At 40.2% G+C, this 26,721-nt stretch overlaps 1 long non-coding RNA gene and 1 pseudogene across 1 annotated transcript in view; both read left to right on the top strand.

The window, feature by feature from the left end:
- LOC137235494 (uncharacterized) overlaps positions 1-26,721 on the top strand; it is a 236,341-nt gene that overhangs the window by 192,875 nt on the left and 16,745 nt on the right. The gene's annotated exons all lie outside the window — the stretch shown is intronic.
- On the top strand, positions 17,828-19,238 carry LOC137234361 (aryl hydrocarbon receptor nuclear translocator homolog; annotated as a pseudogene).

Here is a 26,721-nt window from a genome sequence, read left to right as displayed (position 1 = left end):
AACGGACACCCAGTATTTGCAATTGCATGGCTTCTGTGACGCATCTATTCAATCATATGGATGCGCAATATACACGCGCACAGTTACCAAGTGCAGAAGCATTAGCATTCAGTTACTCATAACAAAGTCTAGAGTCGCCCCTCTCAAAAAACAGTCGTTGCCAAAGCTATACTTTTAGCTCGCCTATTTTCAAAAATCTAATCAATTTTAAATCTTTTAATGTTTTTCTATGGACGGATTCACAAGTGGTCTTGCATTGGCTGAAGATGCACTCAATAACGCTTTCTACATTCGTCGGAAATCGGGTTTCGGAAATACAAGAATTAACTATGTAAGCCCATTGGAGGCATGTTCCATCAAATAGCAATCCTACAGGCATCGTGTCCAGAGGGTGTTCGGTGGAAGAACTCGAAAGATCGGTTTGGTACACTGGACCAGCATTTCCATATGAAACCATGGAGGCTTGGCCAAAAAACGAAAACGAATGCCTTGATATGGACATTATAGAAAGCGAAAAACTAAGGTCGGCGTTTAGCACAACTATAAACAATAAGTATACTCTTGAAGTCATTAGCCAAAAGGGCTGTTATATTAGCAGTATTCGATTAATCGGTTGGATTTTTCGATTCGTCAATAAACTACGACCTGATTTTAAATATTGTTGAGAGTTGGTGGGCGTTTGAGTCTAGCGAACATTCCAAAAGAGAGAAAACACCCATTAATATTGCCAAGCAAATGCGAGTTCACCATTAAATATGTGCGATATCTGCACCAAAGGCATTACCATGCAGGACCAAAGGCGCTTGTAGCGCTGATAAGGCAAAAATTTTGGATCATCAACGCGCGCGACGTGGCAAGGCGAGTGGTCAAATCATGCATACATTGCGTACGCTATAAGCCGAAATTAATCAAGCAAGTCATGGAACACTTACCGGTTGAACCATTGACTCCATCACGCCCTTTTTCCCGATGCGCCATTGATTTTTGCGGACCAGTTGATGTATACTTTCGAATTAGAGGCAAAACACCCTACAAAGCCTACATCGCAATTTTTGTTTGCCTTGCTACTAAGGTAGTGCACATAGAAGTGGTATCAAATCTTTCGACTGACGCATTTCTAGCATCATTAAAGAGAATGATCCGAAGGAGAGGCTTGCCGCCTGACATTTTTTGTGACAATGCCACAAACTTTGTTGGCGCTTCCAACAAACCTTTAGAATTGAAAGCATTTTTATTTGAAAAGGAGACACAAGATTTAATTACAACATACTGTGCCAATGAATTTATAAATTTTAATTTTATTCCCCCTAGAGCACCTCATTTTGGCGGGATTTGAGAAGCAGCCGTGAAATAAGCTAAGGGGCATCTGAATCGCAGCACGGCTAACATACGAAGAACTTACAACTGTGTTGGTAGAAATCGAAGCGGTGATGAATTCTCGGCCAATATCGCCATTATCCTCTGACCCATATGACTATGAAGCATTGACTCCAGGCCACTTCATCATTGGCGATGCACTAAAGGCACTTCCGGAGAAAAATGATTCATACAACGTAAGCAACTCGCAACAGTGGGCAGAAATAAAACACAAGCACGCTCAAAGTGGTATAACGATCGTCCAAACATCGAGAACGACACCATGGTAATCATGCACGCAGACAATCTGCCCCCCCCCCCCCCCCCCCCCAAAGTGGCTTATCGGAAGAATCGTTAACTGCATACCTGGAAAATATTCAAAGGTTCGTGTGTTGGACGTTCGCACATCAAAGGGAATAATTCGGCGACCAGTTCACAAGTTGGCAATTTTACCAGTTTGAAATGTCTTTCAATGGGGCCGAGATGTTGGGCCACCGATTTAGAACCACTGCCTCGCCAGTTAACTCACATATTTAAAGTTGTTAATATTCTACTTTGCCTATGCACACAAATTCAAGGCTACCATCATCGCGGCCATTCACCTGAATTACCGATGCTGGTAGTTTATATTATTTTGTCTAACGTTAGTTACGCTCACGTTATTATATTATTGTTCTATTATTGATCTCTCTTTGCATAACCTATGTATGTATACACACACGCACATCTATGTTGGAAAGTGCAAGTATATCTGCAGCAACAAACTTAATATAGTATAAGAGTTTTTCTATTCTCCCTACTCATAACTCATGTATTTAAGAAAGTGACTTTGCAATAATAAAGTTAGTCTAACAGCTGACCAACGTGTCCATCATTTGGTGACATAGCAGTCGTTATTTTTTTGTTATGAATTTCTTGCGGTTACAAAAAACTTTGTAATCCTACAGAAGTGAAATTCAGAAACATGTCCTAGTAACCATCGCCGTTTCTAAACTTTGCAATTTTTCTCCAATATCAATAACAAAAACCATTGCATAAATTTGATACGAAATTGAAGCAAAAAAAAATTACAATAAAAGGGCAAAAAAAAATTCAAAACCTTAATCCCTGACCTACCGCAATGCGGAAATAAATACGTATAAAATTAGCACTGACACAGCACTGTCTTTATGGAAAAGAGTGCACACGGTTTTATGTTAATAAATTCACTTTATTCACACTTCAAACTTTAACATATGTGAATGTAATTATTATTTAAAATAAAAAACAGCTTGTGCGATGGCGGGCGAAAAAAACTCCGATTGTCGAGCGAACGGTCGGACCTGCGCGGTGCGTGATGGCGGGCAGTTTTAACTAAACTAAAAAATTGAGAGCGCGGTGGTGGTTGGCGAGCCACAGCTGAGCTGCCCTGCCTGCGCTTGGCCGCACTGGCCGGGTTTTGCCAGACGGAGGGGCGGACTTAATCCGAAAATCGGATCATGTCTTCAACAAGTTTTGCAACTGCTGATAAAATCTGCCTTTTTGTAGTCGTGTTTTCTTCTGATGGTGGATCATACGTGTAGGTGAAGGTGTCGGTTAGCGCGTTCCACTGGAACTCGAATCATGGAATTTAAGGAAGTCGACGTCTAGCAAATCAGGGTCGGGAACGGGTTTTAAAATTTCAGGGTGATTTGCCGACATCTTCCTCAAAGGAAACCCTGCCGATTTTAAGGCTTCGATAACTTGAGTCATAGAGTTCAAAGTGGACTGTATATTATGACCGCCGGACAAAATATCGTCAACATAAGTTTCATTCAAAAAATATTTTTAGCGAGCGGATATTCGTCTTGACAGTCATGGGCGAGTTGGTGTAGGATTCGAATCGCCAAATATGGCGCGCAATTTACACCAAAGGTAACTGTTTTTAGTCGAAAATCTTCTATCGGCAGAGTTGCGTGTTTTCGAAAAACGATTCGATGAAAATTTTTATCTTCTTCATGGATGAGTATTTGGCGATACATTTTCTCAATATCGCCGTTAAAAACAAACTTATAAAGTCGCCATTTAAGTTTGTAGAATGGGGCCTGTATGAAGCACGTCGTTCAACGAGTTGCCAGAATGCGACATTTTTGATGCGTTAAAGACGACTCGCACTTTTGTGGTTTTGCTGTCGGGTTTTATGACAGCATGATGGGGTAGATAAAACGATAGATATTTACCATCTCTAATTATCTCTTGTTGGGAGGCGGGTTCCATGTGATCCATGGTTAAATATTCATTAAGGACTTCAAAATATATGTCTCTTAATTCGGGTTTTTTTCGAGGGTTCGTTCGATGCTGATATACTGCTGTTGTGCTGCGGGTCGTGAATGACCGAGTGCCAGATTTGCTGGAAATTCCGATTTGAATGGCAGTTAAACTCTGTAGCGTCCATCTTCTTCGCGAACTGTGGTTTTCCTGTAGAGGCTTCACAGTATTTGTCCTCAGCTGATCGTTGTTGGGTTTGGTGAACTTCTTCCTGTTCCCAAAATTGTCTCAAAAGTTGATTGATGGGGTCATCGGTGCATTCCGTGACATGAGTGCTGAAGGTTGATACTTTTCAGCTACAGGGCCGCTTAATATCCATCCGAATATTGTGTTTTGGGCAAGTAATGTTCCACTCACATTTCGTAGGAGCCCTTCGGTGAGGATATGCGGGGTGATATCGCTGTCGATTACCACATCGATTTTCGATGGTATCGAATACTGTGGATCGGCTAACGGTAAATGGGACAGTTCTTCGAGATCGATGCTTGAAACTCTGACTTTGGGCAAGAACTTCGTTAGTTTTGGCAAAATTATTGTTTGTGCGTCTATCATTTGGGTTAAGTCTGCTGAACAGAATGTTATCTGGCAGACTTTATTGGCATTTTTCACAACCGTTCCACCCATTCCAGATATCTGGTGGAGAGACTCTTTTGTGGGTAGACCAAGAAACTTTTGTATATGGGATGATACAAAAGTTTTTTGTGAACCTTGGTCTATTAGTGCACGAATTTTATGAAATTCGCCAGCAAAGTATATACTATTACTATTGCTGTGGGTAGTAGGGTGGTTCCATGATTACTCGAGAAGAGTGAAGAAACCGGGTTTTTGTTTTGAGACTGTTGGGAGGAGGTGGCTCTTGCGGCGGCTTTCGATGTTGAGGCTCGCTCGTCGTCCGTTCTCCTAGGGGTGCCGGCTTGGGCATTTTGAGCTCTGGGGTTTGGTTGTGATTGTTGGGGTTTGGGCTGCAAATGCAGTAGCGAATGATGACGCTTTTGGCAATAAACGCACGTGAAACTACTTTTACATTCGTTCTTGGGGTGTGACGTTGATAAACAGTTTTCACAGTAACTATTTTCTCTCAAAAATTTGATTCGGTCTGATACCGATAAGTTCATAAACCTGACGCAAGATTTGACTGCGTGGTATTGGTTGCATGATCTACACGAAGCCGTTTTATTGAACTCCGTATGATATGCATGGGTTCTATTATTGTTAGATTGGGTCGGAGTCTTAGCGGTATCTCACTTTGGCTTATCTCCTACTTCCGTACTTGGAACTTCCCTCTGACTCGCAGCTTTCGAGGTAGTTGCCACCTCGCTATTGGGGCCCATCTGTATTACAGCTTCGGGCCTACTTGTCTTGTCTATGCGACTACCCTGCCTCGCGACTCTGGGCCTGCCTCTTCATTCTGCCATTTGACGCTTCTTCCTCCTCGTACCGGTTGCAGAACTGAGGGTTTCTAGCAGCAAACCTTTTGGGCTGCCTTCGACCTATTTCAAGCGCTCGATCTCCACTTTTGTTGGGTCGACCACTGCTCCCAGGCGTTGGACAATTCTTAGTGCTGCACGGTACTGCGAGAGAGCTATTTTACTTCTTCTGCTCCGTACCCTTCTCCACTCTTCTACTCCGTCTTCATTTGTGTGCTTTTCCAACATGGAGTTCATTGAATCAGCACTACTCTCGCTCCCCGAGTCTGAGGCATCGCTCAATGCGTATTTGTCGTCCTTGGCTTGCGACTCAGTCCTCCTCTTATCATCCTCCTTATTACAATTTGGTAATGAGTTTTTCATCTTGGTCGTACGACCACCTGCCCGAAAAGGCGGGCTCAGCGGTCCAGTATTATATACGGGGAAAGAACCGTCAGCCACAGCAGCGCCCCTTATTGTGATAAGGCCATCAATACTTCCCGAGGTGGCCCGGTATCGGGAAGGCTCCGTTCTAATACAGCCGAATTTATCCCCTGGCTGCAAATCGTTCAATAGGCACGGTCCGCATAAGACCCTGGATTAGGGGGTTGGCAGTTCTTAGTCACCGACATCCCGCCGCCCTCCTATGAGGCGAAACGGCGTAGATGCCAGTCCTAAACAGCTCCGCCTCATAGTCGGGCGCTATGGAGATCGGCTAAGCCCTCACACCAATGACAAGGTGCCTACCCGAGTGAGGGTTTACTAACCCAAAATTTTGGAAAAAAAAATATTAAATTTTTTTTATTTTTATTTTTTTTTACTAACGCAAAATTGTGGAAAAAATTCGATTTTCAAATATTTTCAAACAGGTTTCTATGAGTTTTTATAGCTAAAAACATTCCCAGACTGGAAGAGCTACAGCTATTAATTTATGTTCTTGAAGCCTACCACGGTTGTGACATTATACGCGTTACGCGCGTGCCACGGTTGTGACATTTTGGCAATAAATTGCTCATTAAAAAAACTTAGTATGACTCGCAAGATTTTCCGTAAAATTTTAAGGTTATGTCAGCAAGCTTTAAAGAAAAATGGTATAATAGACGGTACTTAACTTAAAACTACAAAAATACAAGTGCCACGGTTGTGACACGATTTTATGATACGTACCGTTTTTCCAGTTCTTCAGTGTTTAAAAATGGATATTAGTTATTTTAAGACTACAAACATTAACACGGAAATATGCGGGGACACTTGCTGATCAAAATTCACACTCACATGTAACACACCAGTGTCCAATAAAGCAGTACAAACCTAACGATTTGAATAACATTTTTTACTCAAAAACTCATGGACACTTTTCAAAATCAAATTACAAAGCGAAAACAGAAATGCTATCATTAAAACAACATTTAATATTGCGGATTAAGTCAAGCATTTAATATAATGACAGCTTATTACTCGCGCAATTGAAGATTAAAAAAGTTACCACCTAAAATGTTAAGAAAAATGAGGTTGTGGACATGCCATGGTTGTGGCATTTGTAGGGTATTATAAACTCCAACTTCATAAAACTGATGACCAGTCAATAAAATTCAACATGAAACTTTAAAATAAACATTAGTTTAACTCAATTCCATAATTCAATTCATAGAAAATGCTTTAATATATTTCAAATTTCGAAAAGACACAAAACTGTAAGCTGGCGGAGAATCACCCATATAGCGGTATTTGTATGTATGGCAACAAAACCTATTCATTTAGAGGCAGTAAGTGATTTAACAACTGAAGCGTTTCTAGCTGCCGTGAAACGATTTTTTGCTAGAAGGGGTAAAAGTCAGCATATATACTCAGATAACGGAACAAACTTTGTCGGAGCTTGCAGAAAATTAGACTTAGATTTCAAAAAGGCAATAAAAAATAATTCAACAATAGCTCCCATATTAGAAGCAGACAAAATTCAATGGCATTTTGGGCCGCCGGCAGCTCCTCACTTCGGAGGAATTTGGGAGGCTGGAGTCAAGTCAGTAAAATATCAATTAAAAAGAATGCTAGGCGAAAGAAAATTGACATTTGAAGAGATGACCACTTTACTATCACAGATTGAATCAGTGCTAAACTCGCGACCTCTATGTGCGATGGATAGTGAAAGCGATATAGATGTTTTAATCCCTGGACATTTTTTAATAGGATGCCCATTAATAGACTGCCCTGAAGCAAATGATGACACAACAATAAGTTCATTAGACAGATGGAAACTGATACAGAAAATTAAAAGAGATTTTTGGAAACGGTGGGAAAGCGAATATGTCACAATGTTGCAACAACGGATGAAATGGAAAAATAAATCCGACAATCTACTAGAAGGTCAAGTAGTCATTATTAAAAATGAAGAAACTCATCCAGCAATATCGCCACTGGGCAAAGTTATTAAAACTCATCCTGGAAGCGATGGAAGAACCAGGTAGTAACCCTAGAATTGCAAAATGGGATACTTAAACGACCCGTTCACAAACTATGCCCGCTAGAAATGACAGGGAGCAGCAATACAGAAGAGCGAAATGAAGCTGCTAGGCTGTTGACATCAAGAATATCGGAAAATATAGCAGGTACAGGGGGGCAGAAAATAGCAAAAACGATGATGATGTGGTTCTTTACGTTTCTTATGCTAGCAGTGCAAGTTAAGGCATTATACGTAAATGATACAGGGAAAATAGGTGCTTCACTGGCTGAGCTAAGAAAGAATACCACAATATATTTGCATCCAATTGGTAAAATAGACATAATAAATTCAAAATGGGACTTAATCGTTTATTACGAGTTAGGTTCCTATTACGAAAGGATTTAGAGAATAAAAGAATTTATTAATAGACTTGAGCATCAGTGCAAAATATTGACGTATTATGAAGAAGCTTGTATAATGATTACCGCAAACTTGAAACAGAGATATAATAATCTTAAGTCAAATAACGAGCTGTTCATGAAAAGAAGGGAATAGAAAAAGACGTGCGCTATTCGAATTCGTTGGTTCAATTTACCACATATTATTCGGAATCATGGACGCTGACGACCGGGAGAGTACGGAATCAAATATTAAAAATATTTTTGAAGACCAAAAGGATATCGCAAAGTTGTTTAAGAAACAGACATCAGTGGTTGATTCTAAAATAAATATATTAAAAAAGACAACCGACGAAGTTAATAAAAATTTTCAAAAGATGAATGAACAGCTAAACAAATTTTATAATGAACTAGTTAAAAATCAAAATGCCGAACGAATGACTTTAATGTTTCAGATATTAACCATTCAAATAGGAATAGTTATGGGTGAATGTGAAGATATTCAAACTTCGATAATTAGGCCACCAGCCTAAATATTACGGACCACCCTAACGCGCGCACCAATTTATCTTCTTTATTACCGGTAACGGCTAACACCGGTGTAGCGCTAACTTCGAAGGGGAAAAACTGGTCGGAAGTTAGCTATCGACAGGTGCCGACGACTTTTTCGCGATTTGTTTCTTTCTTCTATTTTGGAACGCTCACTAGTCAGCAGCTGGCCCCAGGTGAGTTATTCTACCACATATCCTTTTGTTTGAATTATAATTTATTCCGTGCACATTTACGAATGTGTAATTAAACATTTTATAATTTTCAATTTCGAATTGGTTTGTGAAGTAATTCTTCTATTTCATAATAAATACAACTAGTAATTTATATTGTTTACAAAGTGAATAAATTTGTTATTACTCGTTGGTAATTCTTTTCTTTATTTCTTTTTATTTGCGTGCACCGCGCCCGATTAACCCGGGTCCACATTGCTCCGCAAGCATTGGTCCTTCGATCCGAGAAAAGCAAGATCAGAAATAGCATCCTTTTTAAAATTCGTATTTGGATAAAGTTGGAAAAATTTGCATACTTGGATATTCGGGGAGGTTATTATCAACATACATAAAAAACCAGCGAAGAAACAAAACGAACGAGCAACACATACAGTCCAGCTGGTCATCACAACACACATACAGCCACAAATGATCATTTTATACAGTTCAAACGAATCAAATCATCATACGATATCACATCCATTAGTATCACATCTTACACAGTAGCATCACATCAACATCAAACAATCCACTTCTCAACACCACATACAGTCCATTACAGTCAACAGCACATCATACATTTTCAACATCGCAGTACACTCTTCAAGTTCACATACAACATCCTATCAGGCAAATCATCACATCAACACAGCGCCGATCAACGATTCGCTTAAAAAACTTAAGGTGCGTGGTTGCTTGGTTGCACAAAAACTTTTTTTATTAGTTATGTGATTTTACGTACGGACAGTGCATTCCGTAATAGATACTACGAAGGCAAAGCTTGTGAAAGTGACAAATTTCGTGTTTTTTAAACACACCAATCGCCTTTTGACTATCGGGTAATTCCCCCCACCAGTGTTAAGGATTACCCGACACAGCTCAAGACAGACAGTCAGTGAATTTTTTAAAGTTTTTTTCACACTCATCATTGCACTGTGCACACCTCGCTTCGTCACATACTTGTTGACAAAATTTCGCGATTAATAGTCATAACAATTTCACTTGGTTGATAGCCTCAACATATCTATCACGAAATTCACTTCACTTATCAGTTTTTTTGAACTCAGGCAAAAAGCCAGATAATTCAGTACGCTGGGTGGCTAGTGGCTTAGTCATATTGGTTGTAAGCCACACAATTATCACAGAACACACTTTTTTAATCAGTTTGCGAACTGAAAGAAATAATACAAAAAGCGGAAAGAGTAGCACATTGATTGCAAATCGCAATTACTCATAAACACAATTTATATTTTCTCTTGTATTTTTTGTTTAAACACTTTTTATAATAAATAAAAAAAAAATTGTACTTTTCCACATTAAATTGGATAGACAAATAAATTTCTTTTTGTTTGGAAAGATAGCCTGGTTGGCTACTCGGGAATACTCATCAGCGGTCACTTTCACCCTTTAGACTCATTAAATCCTCATCAGGATTTCTATCTGTGCTGCATATCACTACATACACATTAAATCCTGGTCCAGATTTCTATCTGTGTCTTATATCACTTCACACACATTAAATCCTCGTCAGACGATATTCACTTACAGTCCATACAAAGGTATTTGCAAAATTGTGTTTTAAACAGAAAAAATCAAAATAAATGAGTTTATTATGGTTTTCACATTCGAAGAGGTACACAATTGCGTTCAATTCCTTTTTTTGGAATACTAATTTGGTTTGGCACAATTAGCCCTAGAGTGGTTAAATCGGACACTGGTAGAGATTTCAACAACAATATACCAATAATTAGGCACATTAAATCTTGAAACAGATTTCTATCTGTGTCAAGTCGTATAATTTCGCTTTCGTTGCAAGCACAATACTTCAGAGTCGTCACTTCCGCTCTCGTTCCTTAAAAGAGGCAAGATATTTAAAATAATAAAAAAAATAGAGACCTACATAAGAATGGCAGACTCCATTGTGGAGTTTGAGCAGGAGTTCGACGCGAAGCCAACCGCTGAACAAAACAAACACACCCTTGCAATACAGCAAGGGGAGCTGAAACCACTATGGAAGAAGACAAACTCACTTTATGAAGGTCTCCTCAACTCTACAGACATAACGAAAGAGGACCTGCAATCCATTAAGCAGAAAACTAAAAGCTGTTTCGCATGCTATATGAAATGCATGGCTACAATCGCTGCTGAAGTTGAAAAATTACCACCACCTGCAAATGCCCCTGCCACAAAAGTGGAAACCAATCCCAGTCAGGGACATAAAATTCGGCTTCCCCCTTGCGATACCGATGTGTTTAAAAGTGATTACCTTTCTTGGCCGGCCTTTAGAGATATGTTCACGGCCTTATATATTCTCAACAAGGATCTGCAAGATGTTGAAAAAATTTACTATATAAGGCAGACGACTCAAGGGGAAGCAAAGGAAATAGTAGAAAGATGCTCCCTGACGAATGAAGGGTTTGAAACAGCCTGGAGAAGACAGGTATGAGAATAAGCGTTTCTTAGTGAACACGCAATTGAAACTTTTGTTCAAAATTACGGCAGTCGAATACAAATGCGGAACAGCAATAAAAAAATTACAACGCTAAATAAATAATTGCATATCGGCGCTTCAATGTCACAAAATCGACATCACAAATTGGGATGTAATTATAACATACTTATGTTCCACAAAACTCCCTGAATCTACCTTGGCGCTATGAGAACAAACCGTAGAGAAGAAAACGGACATCCCAAAATGGGAAGATATGGACAAATTCCTGTCCAGCCGTTTTCAAACTCTAGAAACCGTGTCTGACATAAAGGGTAATAAACCATCCAAGGCGCCCAAAACTCACACGAATAGTTCAAGGGAAACGTCTACAAAACTTGGAGTTTATCAAGCCAGCGCCCAAAAACGGCATGTAGGATGTGCAACAGTAAGGAGCACAAATTACGAAACTGCCAAAAATTCCGTAAGCTGTCCACGGTAGACAAAATAGCTTATGTGAAAAACAACAACCAGTCGACCTCATCCTAGGAGGCGACATTCATCCACAAGTAATTCTAGACGGCATACGGAAGAACGTCTTAAATACGCTTCTCGCCCAAGAAACCGTCTTCGATTGGATATTAACCGGTCGCGCAGATGCCCCTCCGCCAATTAATAACCGAGTATATTTTTTTAATGAAATCAGCATCGAGAAACAATTGACTGCCTTTTGGGAGCTAGAAGATATACCTAAGAAAAGGTCCCTCACTGAGGATAATGTCTATTGCGAGGCAATTTACAAAGCGACAACAAAAAGGAGAACCGATAGGAAATACATCGTAGCCCTACCAATCAAGCAGGAGTTTCCAAACAGCATCAGACTAGGGCCTTCTCTGAAAAACGCTTGCTCTCAGTTTTACCGAAACGAGACGCGCGTATCGAAAACGCCAGCCCTACAAATTGAATACAACATAGTATTAGCGGAATACGAAACACTAGGGCATATGAGAAAAGTTCCTACAATTATCCCTCCACATTCAACAAATTGCTATTTTTTGCCTCATCATGCGGTAATAAAAGAGGAGAGCACGACTACAAAAGTAAGAGTAGTTCTTAACGCATCGTGTCTTACTGCTAATGGCACTAGTTTGAATGACGTATTATACACCGGCCCCGTTCTGCAGGCCGACCTAACAATTCTGCTCCTTCGTTGGCGATTCTTCAAATATGTCTTTAACAGCGACATAGAGAAGATGTATCGCTAAATATGGGTAATGCCCAACCAAACCCAGTTTTAAAGAATATTATTTCGCAATAATCCAGGGGATCCTATCAACGTCCTTATCTGGCAATAAGGACACTGCACCAACTAGCAAATGATGTAGAGACTTCCTCACCCATAGCAGCCAGCATTCTGCGCACAAGCATGTTCGTCGATGACGTGCTGGCAGGAGGCCACAGCATCGAATTAACAATTAAAGCTCGTGAGGATGTCACCCACGCACTACGGTCAGCAGGTTTTTCCCTGCGAAACTGGACTTCGAACTGCAGCCGAATACTGAAAGGAATACCAAAATCCCACTTGCTAAACGAAGATTTTCTGGAATTCGAGGATGCCAGTACAGTCAAAGCATTAGGCATCAGATGGAACGCACATTCGGATTATTTCTATTTTACCGCGAAACCTATCGAAAAACGTGAGGTCCTGATAAAAAGGGAAATACTTTCAGCGATCGCCAAACTCTTCGATCCTTTGGGATGGCTCCAGCCAGTCATCATAGTAGCCAAAATCATTATGCACAGCATCTGGCTGGAAGGAACTGACTGGGATGATGCGGTGTCCAGAAGTACCCTAGATAAATTGCAAAACTTTATGGAGGACTACCCCGACATTAGCAACATTCAGATACCAAGATGGGTAAATTTTACACCAAATGTGGATTGAATTACATGGGTTCTGCGACGAATCGGAAAAAGCCTATGCAGCTAAAATATTTCTTAGGGCAAAGGTTAAGGAGGAGGTCCACGTCAGCCTGCTAATGGCGAAAACAAGAGTAGCTCCGGTAAAAAAAATTCCGCTACCCAGATTAGAACTGTGGGGAACAGTCTTGTTAGCCGAAACTTTAGAATCATCTATGGACTGACTCAACGATCGTTTTAGCGTGGATTAAAAAACCTCACTGCTCTTGGTCAACATTTGTTGCTCATCGAGTAACCAAAATCGTAGAAAAGGTAGGGAATAGTGCCTGGCACCACGTAGAGTCTGCATCAAATCCAGCAGATTTGGCCAGCAGAGGGATGTCAGCAGAAGACCTAAATGCAAGCTCCTTGTGGTGGCAGGCACCTTCTTGGTTACAGGAAGATAATTCAAAGTGGCCGAATCAAGAAAAAGAGTATCAGACAAATATTGAGCAAAAGAGCGTAAAGGCCTTTATCACATCAAAAATAAGTGGAAATGAGGATATCCTAGAAAGGTTTTCAGAACTTTCAAGAGCCTTGAGGGTCATATCATATATCATAAGATTTTCGCAAAGAACCAATCCTAAGACAAACTCTTCCTTTAAACCGGCATCGTACTTCATTTCACCCGATGAAATTCAGGCCATGACAAGTCGTTCAATAACTATCTACCAACGGAAGCATTATTCGGAGGAACTCTCGAGTTTAAATTCCGGGAAACTCATCGGTTCAAAGAGTGAAATCCTGCCCCCTTGTCGATGAAAAGGGCATACTGAAGGTGGGCGGTTGTCTTTCAGGGGCCAATAATCTTCCCTACAGTGAACGGCACCCGATCATTCTGCCGTATGACTGCCGGCTCATACGACTTCTTGTCCAGTTCATCCATAAAGACACCCTGCATGGTGAGAACCAACTTATGTTTCGTCGCCTACGCACACAATATTGGATCCCCAGGGTCAAAAATATGATCAGATCGGTCATACATGATTGCAAAACGTACACCATATTCCGCAAACTGACCCAAACCCAACTTGTTGCAGATCTACCTCCAGAACGAACCACCTTTTCCCGGGCTTTCACCAATGCGGGGGTAGATTTTTCCGGACAATTTGACATCAAATCTTATAGTGGAAGAGGATGCCGCTTATCAAAGGGTTACGTGTGCCTCTTTGTCTGCTTTTTCACCAAGGCGATTCATTTAGAAGTCGAGGGTGACCTCAGAACCGCCGCCTTTTTAGCAGCTTTCGATCGGTTTGTCGCCAGGCGAGGATGCCCGAAGAACGACAACGGAACAAGCTTTGTCGGTGCCTCTAGAGCACTTCGATTCGAGCTTAAAGCTTTCCTCGCCGATGCGCGTAACTAAACCCTATCGAGATACTCTCACCAAACCCTTCAATGGCATTTCATACCTGCAGCCGCCTCTCATGTGGGCGGACTGTGGGAAGCTGGAGTCAAAAGTTTTAAAACCCACTTCAAAAAGATAGCGTTGGACTATAAATTTACTATGGAGGAGTTCAGTACCCTTCTTTGCAGAGTTAAGTCTTGTCTCAACTCGAGACCTCTGAGCCCTTCCTCTAACGACCAGTCCAGCTTGGAGCCACTCATTCCGGGACGCTTCCTCATTGGCGGTCATCTACTAGCCCCACCAGAGATTGACGTCAGTGAGAATCGTGCCTCACTTGTCCACCGCTGGGAGAAGCTAAAGGCATTACATCAAACGTTTTGCAAACGGTGGAAGTCCGAATATCTCACCGAATTGCAAAAACGCACCAAGTGGAAACACCCACAAGCCAACCTTAAACAAGGAGGCCCGGTAGTCATAAAAGGGGAAAATTTACCTCCGAACGAATGGAGATTAGGCCTAATAACCAAACTTCATTATGGAACCGACCATCGAGTTCGAGTCATCGAGCTTGATACAGCGAGAGAGCACACGACGAGACCAATCACAAAGCTGGTCTTGCTTTCTCCTTGCGAGGAGAGGGTCGGAAATCCTTAATATCCCACTTCGCATTCTCCCTAAGTCCACTTCCTTTCTAGTCAGGGTGTGACACCGAATTAGGGATCTTAATCTTATCTACAATTCTTATTACCCTATGACCAATTATCCAAAACCAGCAAACACTTCATGCAACACTCTTTAGGAACAAATTTCTAAACAACGATGCGGTTGACCAATTGCAATGCAATGATTTGGCTAACATTTGTACTAGATTACAAAAACGAGGTACTCGGAAAATGTCTACCTTTATAAAATATATATGTGCTTAACATTTTCAATGAACTATTTCTGTTATTAACTCAGCAATTCCAAGTTCATTTTGACAACTAACAATTTCTCTTTCCTCTAACAAAAAGCTGGGGCAGAAATTTGTGAAATCGATTTCTCTAGTTCAACTTTGAGCAAACTCATGAAACAAAAACTAGAGCAACTCGGAGCAAAAAAATTGTCAAGAAACAAAATTATATGAAACATTTCAACCTTGCGTAATCCAGAGCAGCTCAATAAACAGAACTGTTAATTTGAGCCCTTTAAAATAAAATTCTAGGTTTAAAAAAATTTTCTTATCAGCCATGAATATATATATATATATATATATATATATATATATATATATATATACAACAGGAGAATTTCCTGTCTGCAAACACATAATATAATGTTTAATTATAAAAGTGAATAGGAGCTCAATTGGGAACGCGTGGATCAGGCCATACCTATATATAACTTAACAAATTCACCTCAGCGCAAGACTTGCTTTCGCTTTGGTATGAGAGAAATGCACGCTCCTATGTTTGGCGGAGCTTAGTGCACAAAGGTTTTTTCTCCACACACGTGCGTGGAGCACAAAAAGTTTCCAATCATTTTTTATTTTAATTTTTTATTTCAAAAAAGACAAAATTACCCAGCGGGCAAAAGGAAACCTTTACGGTTGGTATAAGAAATGATTAATGGAAACTATTGCAAGTGATGATCCAATCACAAGCAAGTTTTAGGAGAAAATATTAGAAATACAAGGAAAAACTCAAACTAAATCAAGTATAGGTTTTGGACACCAGAGACTCGTGATGCGACCTAATTAACAACAATTTATTATAGTCTTGGGGTGACAAAAGGAAGTCAACCAAACACATACAGACACCCATCTCGCCGGTTAAGGATGTGTATGGATAATTTCTGAACTCGTTTTTTTTAGCCTAACTCGTTTTTTAGACTTCGTTTTTGGCATTACAAATTACACGAACGTACACTCATCACTGTTGACGACCCTTAATATTAAAAACCAAACCTCCTATGACCAACAATTTAACGCCCATGCAGTCAAAATACGGAAGTGCGCTTGAGGCGCTTTGAGAGACCAAGTGAATAGGAGCTCAATTGGGAACGCGTGGATCAGGCCATACCTATATATAACTTAACTAATTCACCTAAGCGCAAGACTTGCTTTCATGCGCCCATGCTTTCGCTTTGGTATGAGAGAAATGCACGCTCCTATGTTTGGCGGAGCCATTCGCACACCTTCTATGGTGGCGGAGTCACATACACAACCGCTCCTTAGTTTCACGGAGCCTATGCTTTGGCATGAATGAAATGTAGACTCCTATGTTTGGCGGAGCCATTCGCATACCTCCTATTTGGCGGAGTCACATACACACAAAACAATGGGGGCCAAACCAACACGTTCCAAAAATTTTACTCGTGGTAATGGCATGCCTTCAACATGCTCCTCTAAGACCTTCATGGCTGACAAAAAAAAGTTTTTCCCTAAAATTTAATGGTAGCTTAGTGCACAAAGGTTTTTTCTCCACACACGTGCGTGGAGCACAAAAAGTTTCCAATCATTTTTTATTTTAATTATTTATTTCAAAAAAGACAAAATTACCCAGCGGGCAAAAGGAAACCTTTACGGTTGGTATAAGAAATGATTAATGGAAACTATTGCAAGTGATGATCCAATCACAAGCAAGTTTTAGGAGAAAATATTAGAAATACAAGGAAAAACTCAAACTAAATCAAGTATAGGTTTTGGACACCAGGGACTCGTGATGCGGCCTAATTAAAAACAAGTTATTATAGTCTTGGGGTGACAAAAGGAAGTCAACCAAACACATACGTTTTGTTTTTCCCTTTATGTATACATATCATTCATAAATACATTTACATGAAATGGAAGAGTCAGAGGAGTGTCCGGACCAGCACCTGCCCCCACCAAATCGGCCTCATGGGTGCTCGTGTAAAAAAGACCAGTCAACACCCCCAATATAGCGTCATTGGTGCGAAGTGGGGTCTTAATTGTTACAGTGATGTAGTCAGGTAGGGTACACTGCACCTTTTGTTCTATATTCGCGTTAACTATAGATACCTACCGTTGCACAGTCAAGTTTGCACTAACATTTTGTACATAGAAATTTGCCGATATTTTCATGTAACTTAACAAAGCGGGGATGAATTTAATTTAATACGAAAGTGAATAGCATGTGGAGGTAAATTAATGGTCGCTTCACCGTCTGTATGCTTTACTTGAGACCAAGAATATACCGCAAAGTGTTTATAGCACCAATTCAGTGATACAAAGACCGTTTGCCACAATCCAGCGTAGTAGCATTTGACCTAAATAAAGATTTTCACCCATATACAAAAGCTAGCAACTTCACCGTAGACTCGCTAAATATTCAAATCATGGCCGATGCAAACATGTAGGATCAAGGACGCTTCGCGAGTCGGGAATCACGGCGAAATCGAAAGACGTCGTCGTAACAAAATTACGGCATATATTACTTAGCTATCAGGTATGGTGCCAACATGCAGCGCCCTAGCACGCAAACCTGACAAATTGACCATACTACGCATGGCTGTGGCGCATATGAAAGCATTGCTTGGCACTGGAAATACGAGCAGTGATGGTACATACCAACCATCACGCGATGGTACCAATTATGCGGTAGTACATTGTAATGGTTACAGAAAAACTGGCCCCAGCTGATATGTTTCCTGGCGTACATATGGAGCGTCCAGTAGATGATGGTATGCCTTCATCGCATTGTTGCCTTGTGGCGATTGGCCGCTCACAGGTAACATCAACAGCATCAAATGACATGACAACCTCAAATAATCAATCTGAATTTATTACACGTCATGCAATGGATGGCAAATTTACATTTTTTGAGCAGCGCGTTATGAATGTATTAGGTTTTACGCTAACAAATTTACTTGGCAAAATTTGTTACGACTTTTGCCATGCAGAAGATCAGATGAATGTTAAGGATAGTTTTGATCAAGTGCTGAAACAAAAAGGAAACTTCTCTTTGATGTACCGGGCGCGTGGCAAAAGTGGTGAATACATTTGGATTCGTAGGCATGCCAATGCATTCCAATAGTCGGATATATCGTATGCACAAACAGCTCATCCAAGGCCCTACACTCATCCAATGCAGCACATGAGCAGCCTATCAAACAACAGCTGAACATATTTATGTCGCACCTGGTGTAGATTAAACGGCGCAGGTACGTCGTGATGTTGCACCATCTGCTGCAGCTGCTGATGGTATGTATAGCACGCATGGTATGATTGGTGCACATATACCACCACAAAGTGTAATACTTACAGCACAACAAGCTAATAATGCTGCGCATCTATGTTCAGCACGAAATCCTGTAGCCGCCTATAATTATGATACAACACATTCACCCTTAGCTGGTTACCTACCAGCGCCAGGTGGACCTTCATCCAATACTGCACATATGCAAAAATTTCTAAAGCTAATAGCTCACCAACACCTTCTGCTACTTCTTGGAACACATAATGTCAGCAACAACAAACCGTATCCGAAGGTTATCAATACAATCAAACAAGTCCAGCACGTTTGCCAAGCGGGCCTATTTATACACAGTGAAGTGCTGGTAATGCACGTCAGCTAAGTTACCACACAGGCAGCAGCGCACAATCAATACCACCACCACCTCCCCACACCAATGCACCTGGTATGTGGGGTGACTGGCAAAATCCGGAACAAGCACAACATCCTCATGCGCAACATACAGCTCATCACACAAGTCATGGCCCACAGGCTGTTGTACACAGTGCTCATGTCCACACCGATCAGCCACAATAATTGTCCGATATGTTGCAAATGTTAGATCAAAGTGGGACAACAACGTTCGAAGATTAAAACATTAATATGTTCAATCCACAATTTGAATAAATTGAAACGTGGAATTTTTCGGGAAGATTGACAATTTGAATTAACAGGAGTACCCAGACTCTGTGCGTATAAGTAAGGAATCAGAGTTCAGTATTTTGGTAAAAATGCCGCAGTAGAGGTTTTAGGTTAATATTAGTATCGTCAAACAATCTTGTTATACATAGTGCATTGGCATTAGTAAAACTAAAAGCACTACAAATCTAATGTTTCGTTTGCAAACCTCAAATTGATATATTAACGCCCCGATTCTGAGCGTTATCCGTAAAATAGTACCCAGAACATTATGTTATATTGTTACCAGTTATACTGTTACCAGTTCTTCTATCACCGATTCTGGCCCAAGTGGTAACGCTGTCATCACCGAAAAACTCACCAGTGTCTGTGGAGAAATTTAAAAGGTAGTTTTCTTCGCTTTCACGGTTGCCACTTTGGTCCATTTGGACCAAAAATGGGCCCTTCCAACCCCATTTGGTCCGCTGGTCCCTTTTCTTCAATTTTGGTCCTTTTTAGGGAGTAGCCACGATTGGTACTTTTCTTTCTTTTTCACTCAGGAAAAATTTCACAATATTGCCCAAAAATTCGGCACACTTTCGTTAGCCCCCATATAATTTTGAATTTACTTCAATGGAACTCTCACCATAAAAAATTGCTCAGTCAATAAAATGTACCAGAACAATAACATTTCACATAGGATATAATTTATGCCAGGCATTAAAAAGAAAAGTGTTGGTAAACACATTGTCGTTAATTGTTGATGAAATAACCGACTAATCAAAAAAACTATTGGTGTATAATAATATTAATAACGGCTAGATATTTCGATGGGTTATACAACACTATGTAAAATATATGAAAATAAAAATCGCCTAGCATAGCTTATAGCGAGCACTCTGCCGTGAGCCTAACACTTTCAAAACTTATACAAAGAAATTTTATGCATTACTTCTCGTTTGGTACTTTGATATTTAAATCTTTCTCATCCAGCTCAATGAGTTCAAGGAGTTCCAGGACTATTGTGGTGTTAAGCCACGCAAGGTAATTGAAAACTAAATATCTTGGCACAAGAAATATTTAAACTCGAAGACAGAAGGAAGCAAATGCAAACAAGATTTGATTTCGGAAGAAATGTTTTGTATAAAAATATTTCAGTAGGTGCTAGCTCAGGGGTTCTTGGGATCAAAACTCACACTTACTGAATCTAGGCTCTGATATGAATTTTAAACATTAAGGGAAAAAGTAAGCTTCTATAAAAATAGCACTACCAAAATCGCTTAGTTTCATTTATGATTTACTGAGTTTTCCACATACATAGTTCGGCAACACCAGAACGCAAATTTTGAACATTTTCTTACTAAAACCCATTGTGAATTCATTCAAGTGAAAAATCTTTCTATTCCTCCATTGCCATACCTACCTGTCAAATAACAGCTGAGAACGACTGTCGCCAATGGCCAGAGAATGGAGGAAAGGTTTGTTTTTTACTCACGATTATTAATTTGAAGTGCCATGAGTTGCCCATTTGTGTTACAAATCAGCTTTTCTTTTAAATGTGTCTACGGAAAATCAGACTACATATTATTATTCATTTCTTAAAACTAGTTAATAGATTAAATGTGAGCAGCCAGTTAAGCGAACATTTTAAAATATGTAAATAATGCAGGCGGCCACCGTGGTGTGATGGTAGCGTGCTCCGCCTATCACACCGTATGCCCTGGGTTCAACTCCCGGGCAAAGCAACATCAAAATTTTAGAAATAAGATTTTTCAATTAGACGACAATTTTTCTAAGCGGGGTCGCCCCTCGGCAGTGTCTGGCAAGCGCTCCGATTGTATTTCTGCCATGAAAAGCTCTCAGTGAAAACTCATCTGCCTTGCAGATGCCGTTCGGAGTCGGCATAAAACATGTAGGTCCCGTCCAGCCAATTTGTAGGGAAAAATCAAGAGGAGCACGACGCAAATTGGAAGAGAAGCTCGGCCTTAGATCTCTTCGGAGGTTATCGCGATTTACATTTATTTTATTTAAATAATGCAGTGTCGTCTCCAAAAATATTTGAAAAACACTATTGAACAAATGATTTAAGTAATCGAACAGCGATTGAACAGGTGATAGAGGCTGTTTACTATTGTGAACGTTTTTATCAAACATTCGCCACTTGTATGAATTCACAATGCTAAAACCTAACTGCAATATACATTTTATTTCATTGCAATGAACAACATAATGCTAGAACCAAGAGCTTTGTGACCAAAACTAGGTTCACAACGTTGTTGGTGAAAGACATAGACTTAGCCTATGTCAAAATATAGAGCCATTTTTGGTTGCATGCACATATATTTGTTTGTTCAGATTGAATTAAAGGAAAGTCTTCACTATGTTTAGTAATATTTTATATGGAAACATCCTAAAATTTTGTATTTTATACTAATAAAATAAAACAAAAATTTGGTCCTTTTTTTTGATGAATTTTGGTCCCAAATGAAAACATGGTGTGGCAACCGTGTTCGCTTTACCGAAAATGTTTCACTTGTAGATACGAGGTTAACAAATAAACGGGACGATGTGTGTATGCTTATTATGCATAATAAGTTTCTACATAGGTATATTGTAATTTATTTTGTGAAAGTACAAAATGTAAACAAATATGTATAGCAAGAAGCAACACTTTCCTACTATTATCTTTACTTTTTTGTGCTTACAATTCTTTATTTTTCAGTTTTGCCATTTTCTAAACAACAGCTGTTGTGTGGTTATTTCGATGTAACCACCTAATTTTGTGGGTAAAAAATTATCCGGCTACTTTCGAGGGTGGAATGCCAAAAGGGTGTAAAAGTTGCCACATGATTTCGTTACTGTGGTGAAGAATGTTGTTACCCCACTAGAATCGGGGCGTAAATGTAAAATTATGAAAGAAACAACAGTAATACCTCCAACCATGTATGATTTCTTCCCCACTGTCATGACAAGCACACCACAGCCTGTTAGAATAGCGATTATGTGGATTCGCCAGTCGCCTTTTGTTGCCAATCGCGAACATATTGCTATTCCTACATGGCTAATTAAGCTCCAAGCAAGCAAAACGCTTATACACAAGGAAATTTGCAGTGTTGATTGTAATATGCAGGTTTCACGTGCGCTTTCCCACGTTAAAACTGGTTGATTCGCCTCATACATGGCATTGTAATTTGCATCCACATCTTCTATTTTTACATCATCAGCGGCATAGTTATAATGGTAATGCGACAGGGCTTGTGGACGGCAATTGTCTTCTGCCTGTTGCACATATAGAACTATAGTTCATGTGTGCCAAATCCACAAGGTTGAACACTAAATATGGATTTTCGCCATAAAAAATGTCGTTTTTAAATGATTTCCGTCACCAAGTGTTCGCGGTTTAAGCCTTTAACGTTTTGCGTACCCTGGAAATAAAAAGGGGAAAGTCATGACTAAAAAAAACGATAAAATCTATCAGTATACTATATAGGTACTCACCACCGCGTGTTTTATATCAATAATTTTTTTTCCATTCAGGAAGTGAAAAGTGTAGCAAATGTCAAAATTTCTACACTTCACTTCTGACAGTTAGCAGTCAATCATTGCTTACAGACGTTAGCGCTCATGCGCTAACCATTTCGCACACTACATGTCGCATGTCGCGTCATACCTATCTCTTATCAAGCATTCATTTGGTCGAGATTTGAAATACTTAATTCTACGTATTTCAACATTATCGGCAATACACGTCGAAAATAATGTGGAACGGTGAAAACGCAGCTGCACAAGCAATTTTTTTATACCCTTTCAGCCAAGTTGCGAACCGTTTGGTGGCAGGCCACTTGTGGCAAAACTAAAATACACCACAAATTATGTAGCACCTGATTCAGTGACATCGACCGACAAAAGCCGAACAATTTAAAATAAAATAAAATACTAAAGCACCAGTTCCATTGAATGCATTGGTACTAAAATCAGTTTAGTCCTTTTTCCCTTATTGCTTTGTATATTCACTATTTTGGTTGTTTAGAACATCAAAGTTTTCATTCTGTTGGAAATATTTGTCAAAGCAAAATATACTTGTAGGCGTATCTAAATAAAAATTTTATTAAATATAACAATGGTTTCAACCACTACAAACATATCATTATGTCGGCAGAATAACTTAACAAGATTATTCATTCCACATAAACGCTTTATCCCGAGTACGCCAACCACAATCTCAGCTAATTAAGCTCCTAGTCTCCACTCATACGCCACCCAACCACTTGGAGTGCAAAACAAATAATAAAAAATTCCCGTTCCAGAATGACGGGCTTCTCGGTCAAACGCAACAAGACGGAACAATTTGTTGACTCCTTCACCGTCTCCTGCCGCTTGTATCAGAAGAATTACGGCATACGACTATGCCCGCTGTACAGGGAAATGTCGGCAGAAGAACGCCTCCGGGCCGTCCTAATACACCGGCACTGCCCCAACTGTCTATCGCCTTTCCATCGGTTGGAGATATGCCCTAGCAGCGACCGTTGCCACCGCTGCCAGGAACCTCACCACACTACGCTACATATGGAGGAAGAGCAAGCGCGGCCACGCCCGATCTTTTGTGAAGAGCGCGACGACGACGCAAGCGCCGACGAGGCGCTATCGATAAACATCACCGAAGACGATCATGGGCTCACCAGGTAGCAGATGAGGAGGAGGAAATGGAAGAGATCGTAGATGGGTTGAGGTTATGACGCAGAATAGAAAATTAGTAAGATTTTGGACAATGGGCGTGGCACCGCCCACTTTTACAAGAAGGTAATTTAAAAGTTTTGCAAGCTGTAATTCGGCAGTCGTTGAAGATATCATGGTGAAATTTTGCAGGAACGTTACTACTATTACTATATATGTGCTAAATAAAAATTAGCAAAATTGGATGAAGAACACGCCCACTTTTTAAAAAAAAATTTTTTTAATTCAAATTTTAACAAAAAATTTAATATCTTTACTGTATATAAGTAAATTAAGTCAAAATTAAACTCCAGTAATGATATGATGCAACAAAATACAAAAATAAAATAAAATTTCAAAATGGGCGTGGCTCCGCCCATTTTCATTTAGTTTGTCTAGAATACTTTTAATGCCATAAGTCGAACAAAAATTTACCAATCCTTCTCAAATTTGGTAGGGGCATAGATTCTATGACGGTAACTGTTCTCTGTGAAAAAGGGCGAAATCGGTGGAAGCCACGCCCAGTTTTTATACACAGTCCCCCGTCTGTCCTTCCGCTCGGCCGTTAACACAATAACTTGAGCAAAAATATACCTTTACTAAACTTAGGCCACCTACTTATCTGAACTCACTTTATCTTGGTATAAAAAATGGCCGAAATCCGACCATAACCACGCCCACTTTATCGATATCGAAAATTACGAAAAATGAAAAAAATGCCATAATTCTATACCAAATACGAAAAGAGGGATGAAACATTGTAACTGGATTGGTTTATTGACGCAAAATATAACTTTGGAAAAAAACTTTGTAAAATGGGTGTGACACCTACCATATTAAGTAGAAGAAAATGAAAAAGTTCTACAAGGCGAAATCAACAGCCCTTGGAATCTTGGCAGGAATACTGTTAGTGGTATTGCATATATAAATAAATTAGCAGTACCCGACAGATGATTTTCTGGATCACCTGGTCCACATTTTGGTCGATATCGCGAGAACGCCTTCACATATACATCTAAGGGCCACTCGCTTTTAAAACGCTCATTAATACCTTTAATTTGATATCCATATCGTACAAACACATTCTAGAGTCACCCCTGGCCCACCCTAATGGCGATATCTCGAAAAGGCGTCCACCTATAGACCTAATGCTCACTCCCTCTTAAAATGATCAGTAACACCTTTTGTTTGATACCCATATCGTACAAACATTCTAGAGTCACCCCTGGCCCACCCTAATGGCGAAATCTCGAAAAGGCGTCCACCTATAGACCTAATGTCCACTCCCTCTTAAAATGCTCAGTAACACCTTTCGTTTGATACCCATATCGTACAAACATTCTAGAGTCACCCCTGGCCCACCCTAATGGCGATATCTCGAAAAGGTGTCCACCCATAGACCTAATGCCCACTCCCTCCTAAAATGCTCAGTAACACCTTTCGTTTGATACCCATATCGTACAAACATTCTAGAGTCACCCCTGGCCCACCCTAATGGCGATATCTCGAAAAGGCGTCCACCTATATACCTAATGCCCAATCCCTCTTAAAATGCTCAGTAACACCTTTCGCTTGATACCCATATCGTACAAACATTCTAGAGTCACCCTTGGTCCACCTTTATGGCGATATCTCGAAAAGGCGTCCACCTATAGAACTAAGGATTACTCCCTTTTAAAATACTCATTACAACCTTTCATTTGTTACCCATATCGTACAAACACATTCTAGAGTCACCCTGGCCCACCCTAATGGCGATATCTCGAAAAGGCGTCCACCTATATACCTAATGCCCACTCCCTCTTAAAATGCTCAGCAACACCTTTCATTTGATACCCATATCGTACAAACATTCTAGAGTCACCCCTGACCCACCCTAATGGCGATATCTCGAAAAGGTGTCCACCTATAGACCTAATGCCTACTCCCTCGTAAAATGCTCAGTAACACCTTTCGTTTGATACCCATATCGTACAAACACATTCTAGAGTCACCCCTGGCCCACCCTAATGACGATATCTCGAAAAGGCGTCCACCTATAGACCTCATGCCACTCCCTCTTAAAATGCTCAGTAACACCTTTCGTTTGATACCCATATCGTACAAACACATTCTAGAGTCACCCCTGGCCCACCCTAATGGCGATATCTCGAAAAGGCGTCCACCTATAGACCTAATTCCCACTCCCTCTAAAAATGCTCAGTAACACCTTTCATTTGATTCCCATATCGTACAAACACATTCTAGAGACACCCCTGGTCCACCTTTATGGCGATATCTCGAAACGGCGTCCACCTATGGAACTAAGGATCACTCCTTTTCAAAATACTCATTAACAGCTTTCATTTGATACCCATATCGTACAAACATATTCTAGAGTCACCCCTGGTCCACCTTTATGGCGATTTCTCGAAAAGGCGTTCACCTATAGAACTAAAGCCCATTCCCTTTTAAAATACTCATTACCACCTTTCATTTGATACCCATATCGTACAAACACATTCTAGAGTCAGCCCTGGTCCACCTTTATGGCGATATCCCTAAATGGCGTCCATCCATAGAACTATGGCCTACTCTCTCTTAAAATACTCTTTAATACCTTCCATTTGATACACATGTCATACAACCACATCCCACGGTTACCCTAGGTTCATTTTCCTACATGGTGATTTTCCTTATTTTGTCTCCATAGCTCTCAACTGAGTATGTAATGTTCGGTTACACCAGAACTTAGCCTTCCTTACTTGTTAAATTTTTGATTTTGTTTTGCCTTGGGCGT

Source organism: Eurosta solidaginis, chromosome X (genome assembly GCF_040869045.1).
Source record: "Eurosta solidaginis isolate ZX-2024a chromosome X, ASM4086904v1, whole genome shotgun sequence".
Lineage (NCBI taxonomy): Eukaryota > Metazoa > Arthropoda > Insecta > Diptera > Tephritidae > Eurosta > Eurosta solidaginis.
Note: the sequence above shows the minus strand (reverse complement) of the source record. Positions and strands in the feature narration are given on the sequence as shown.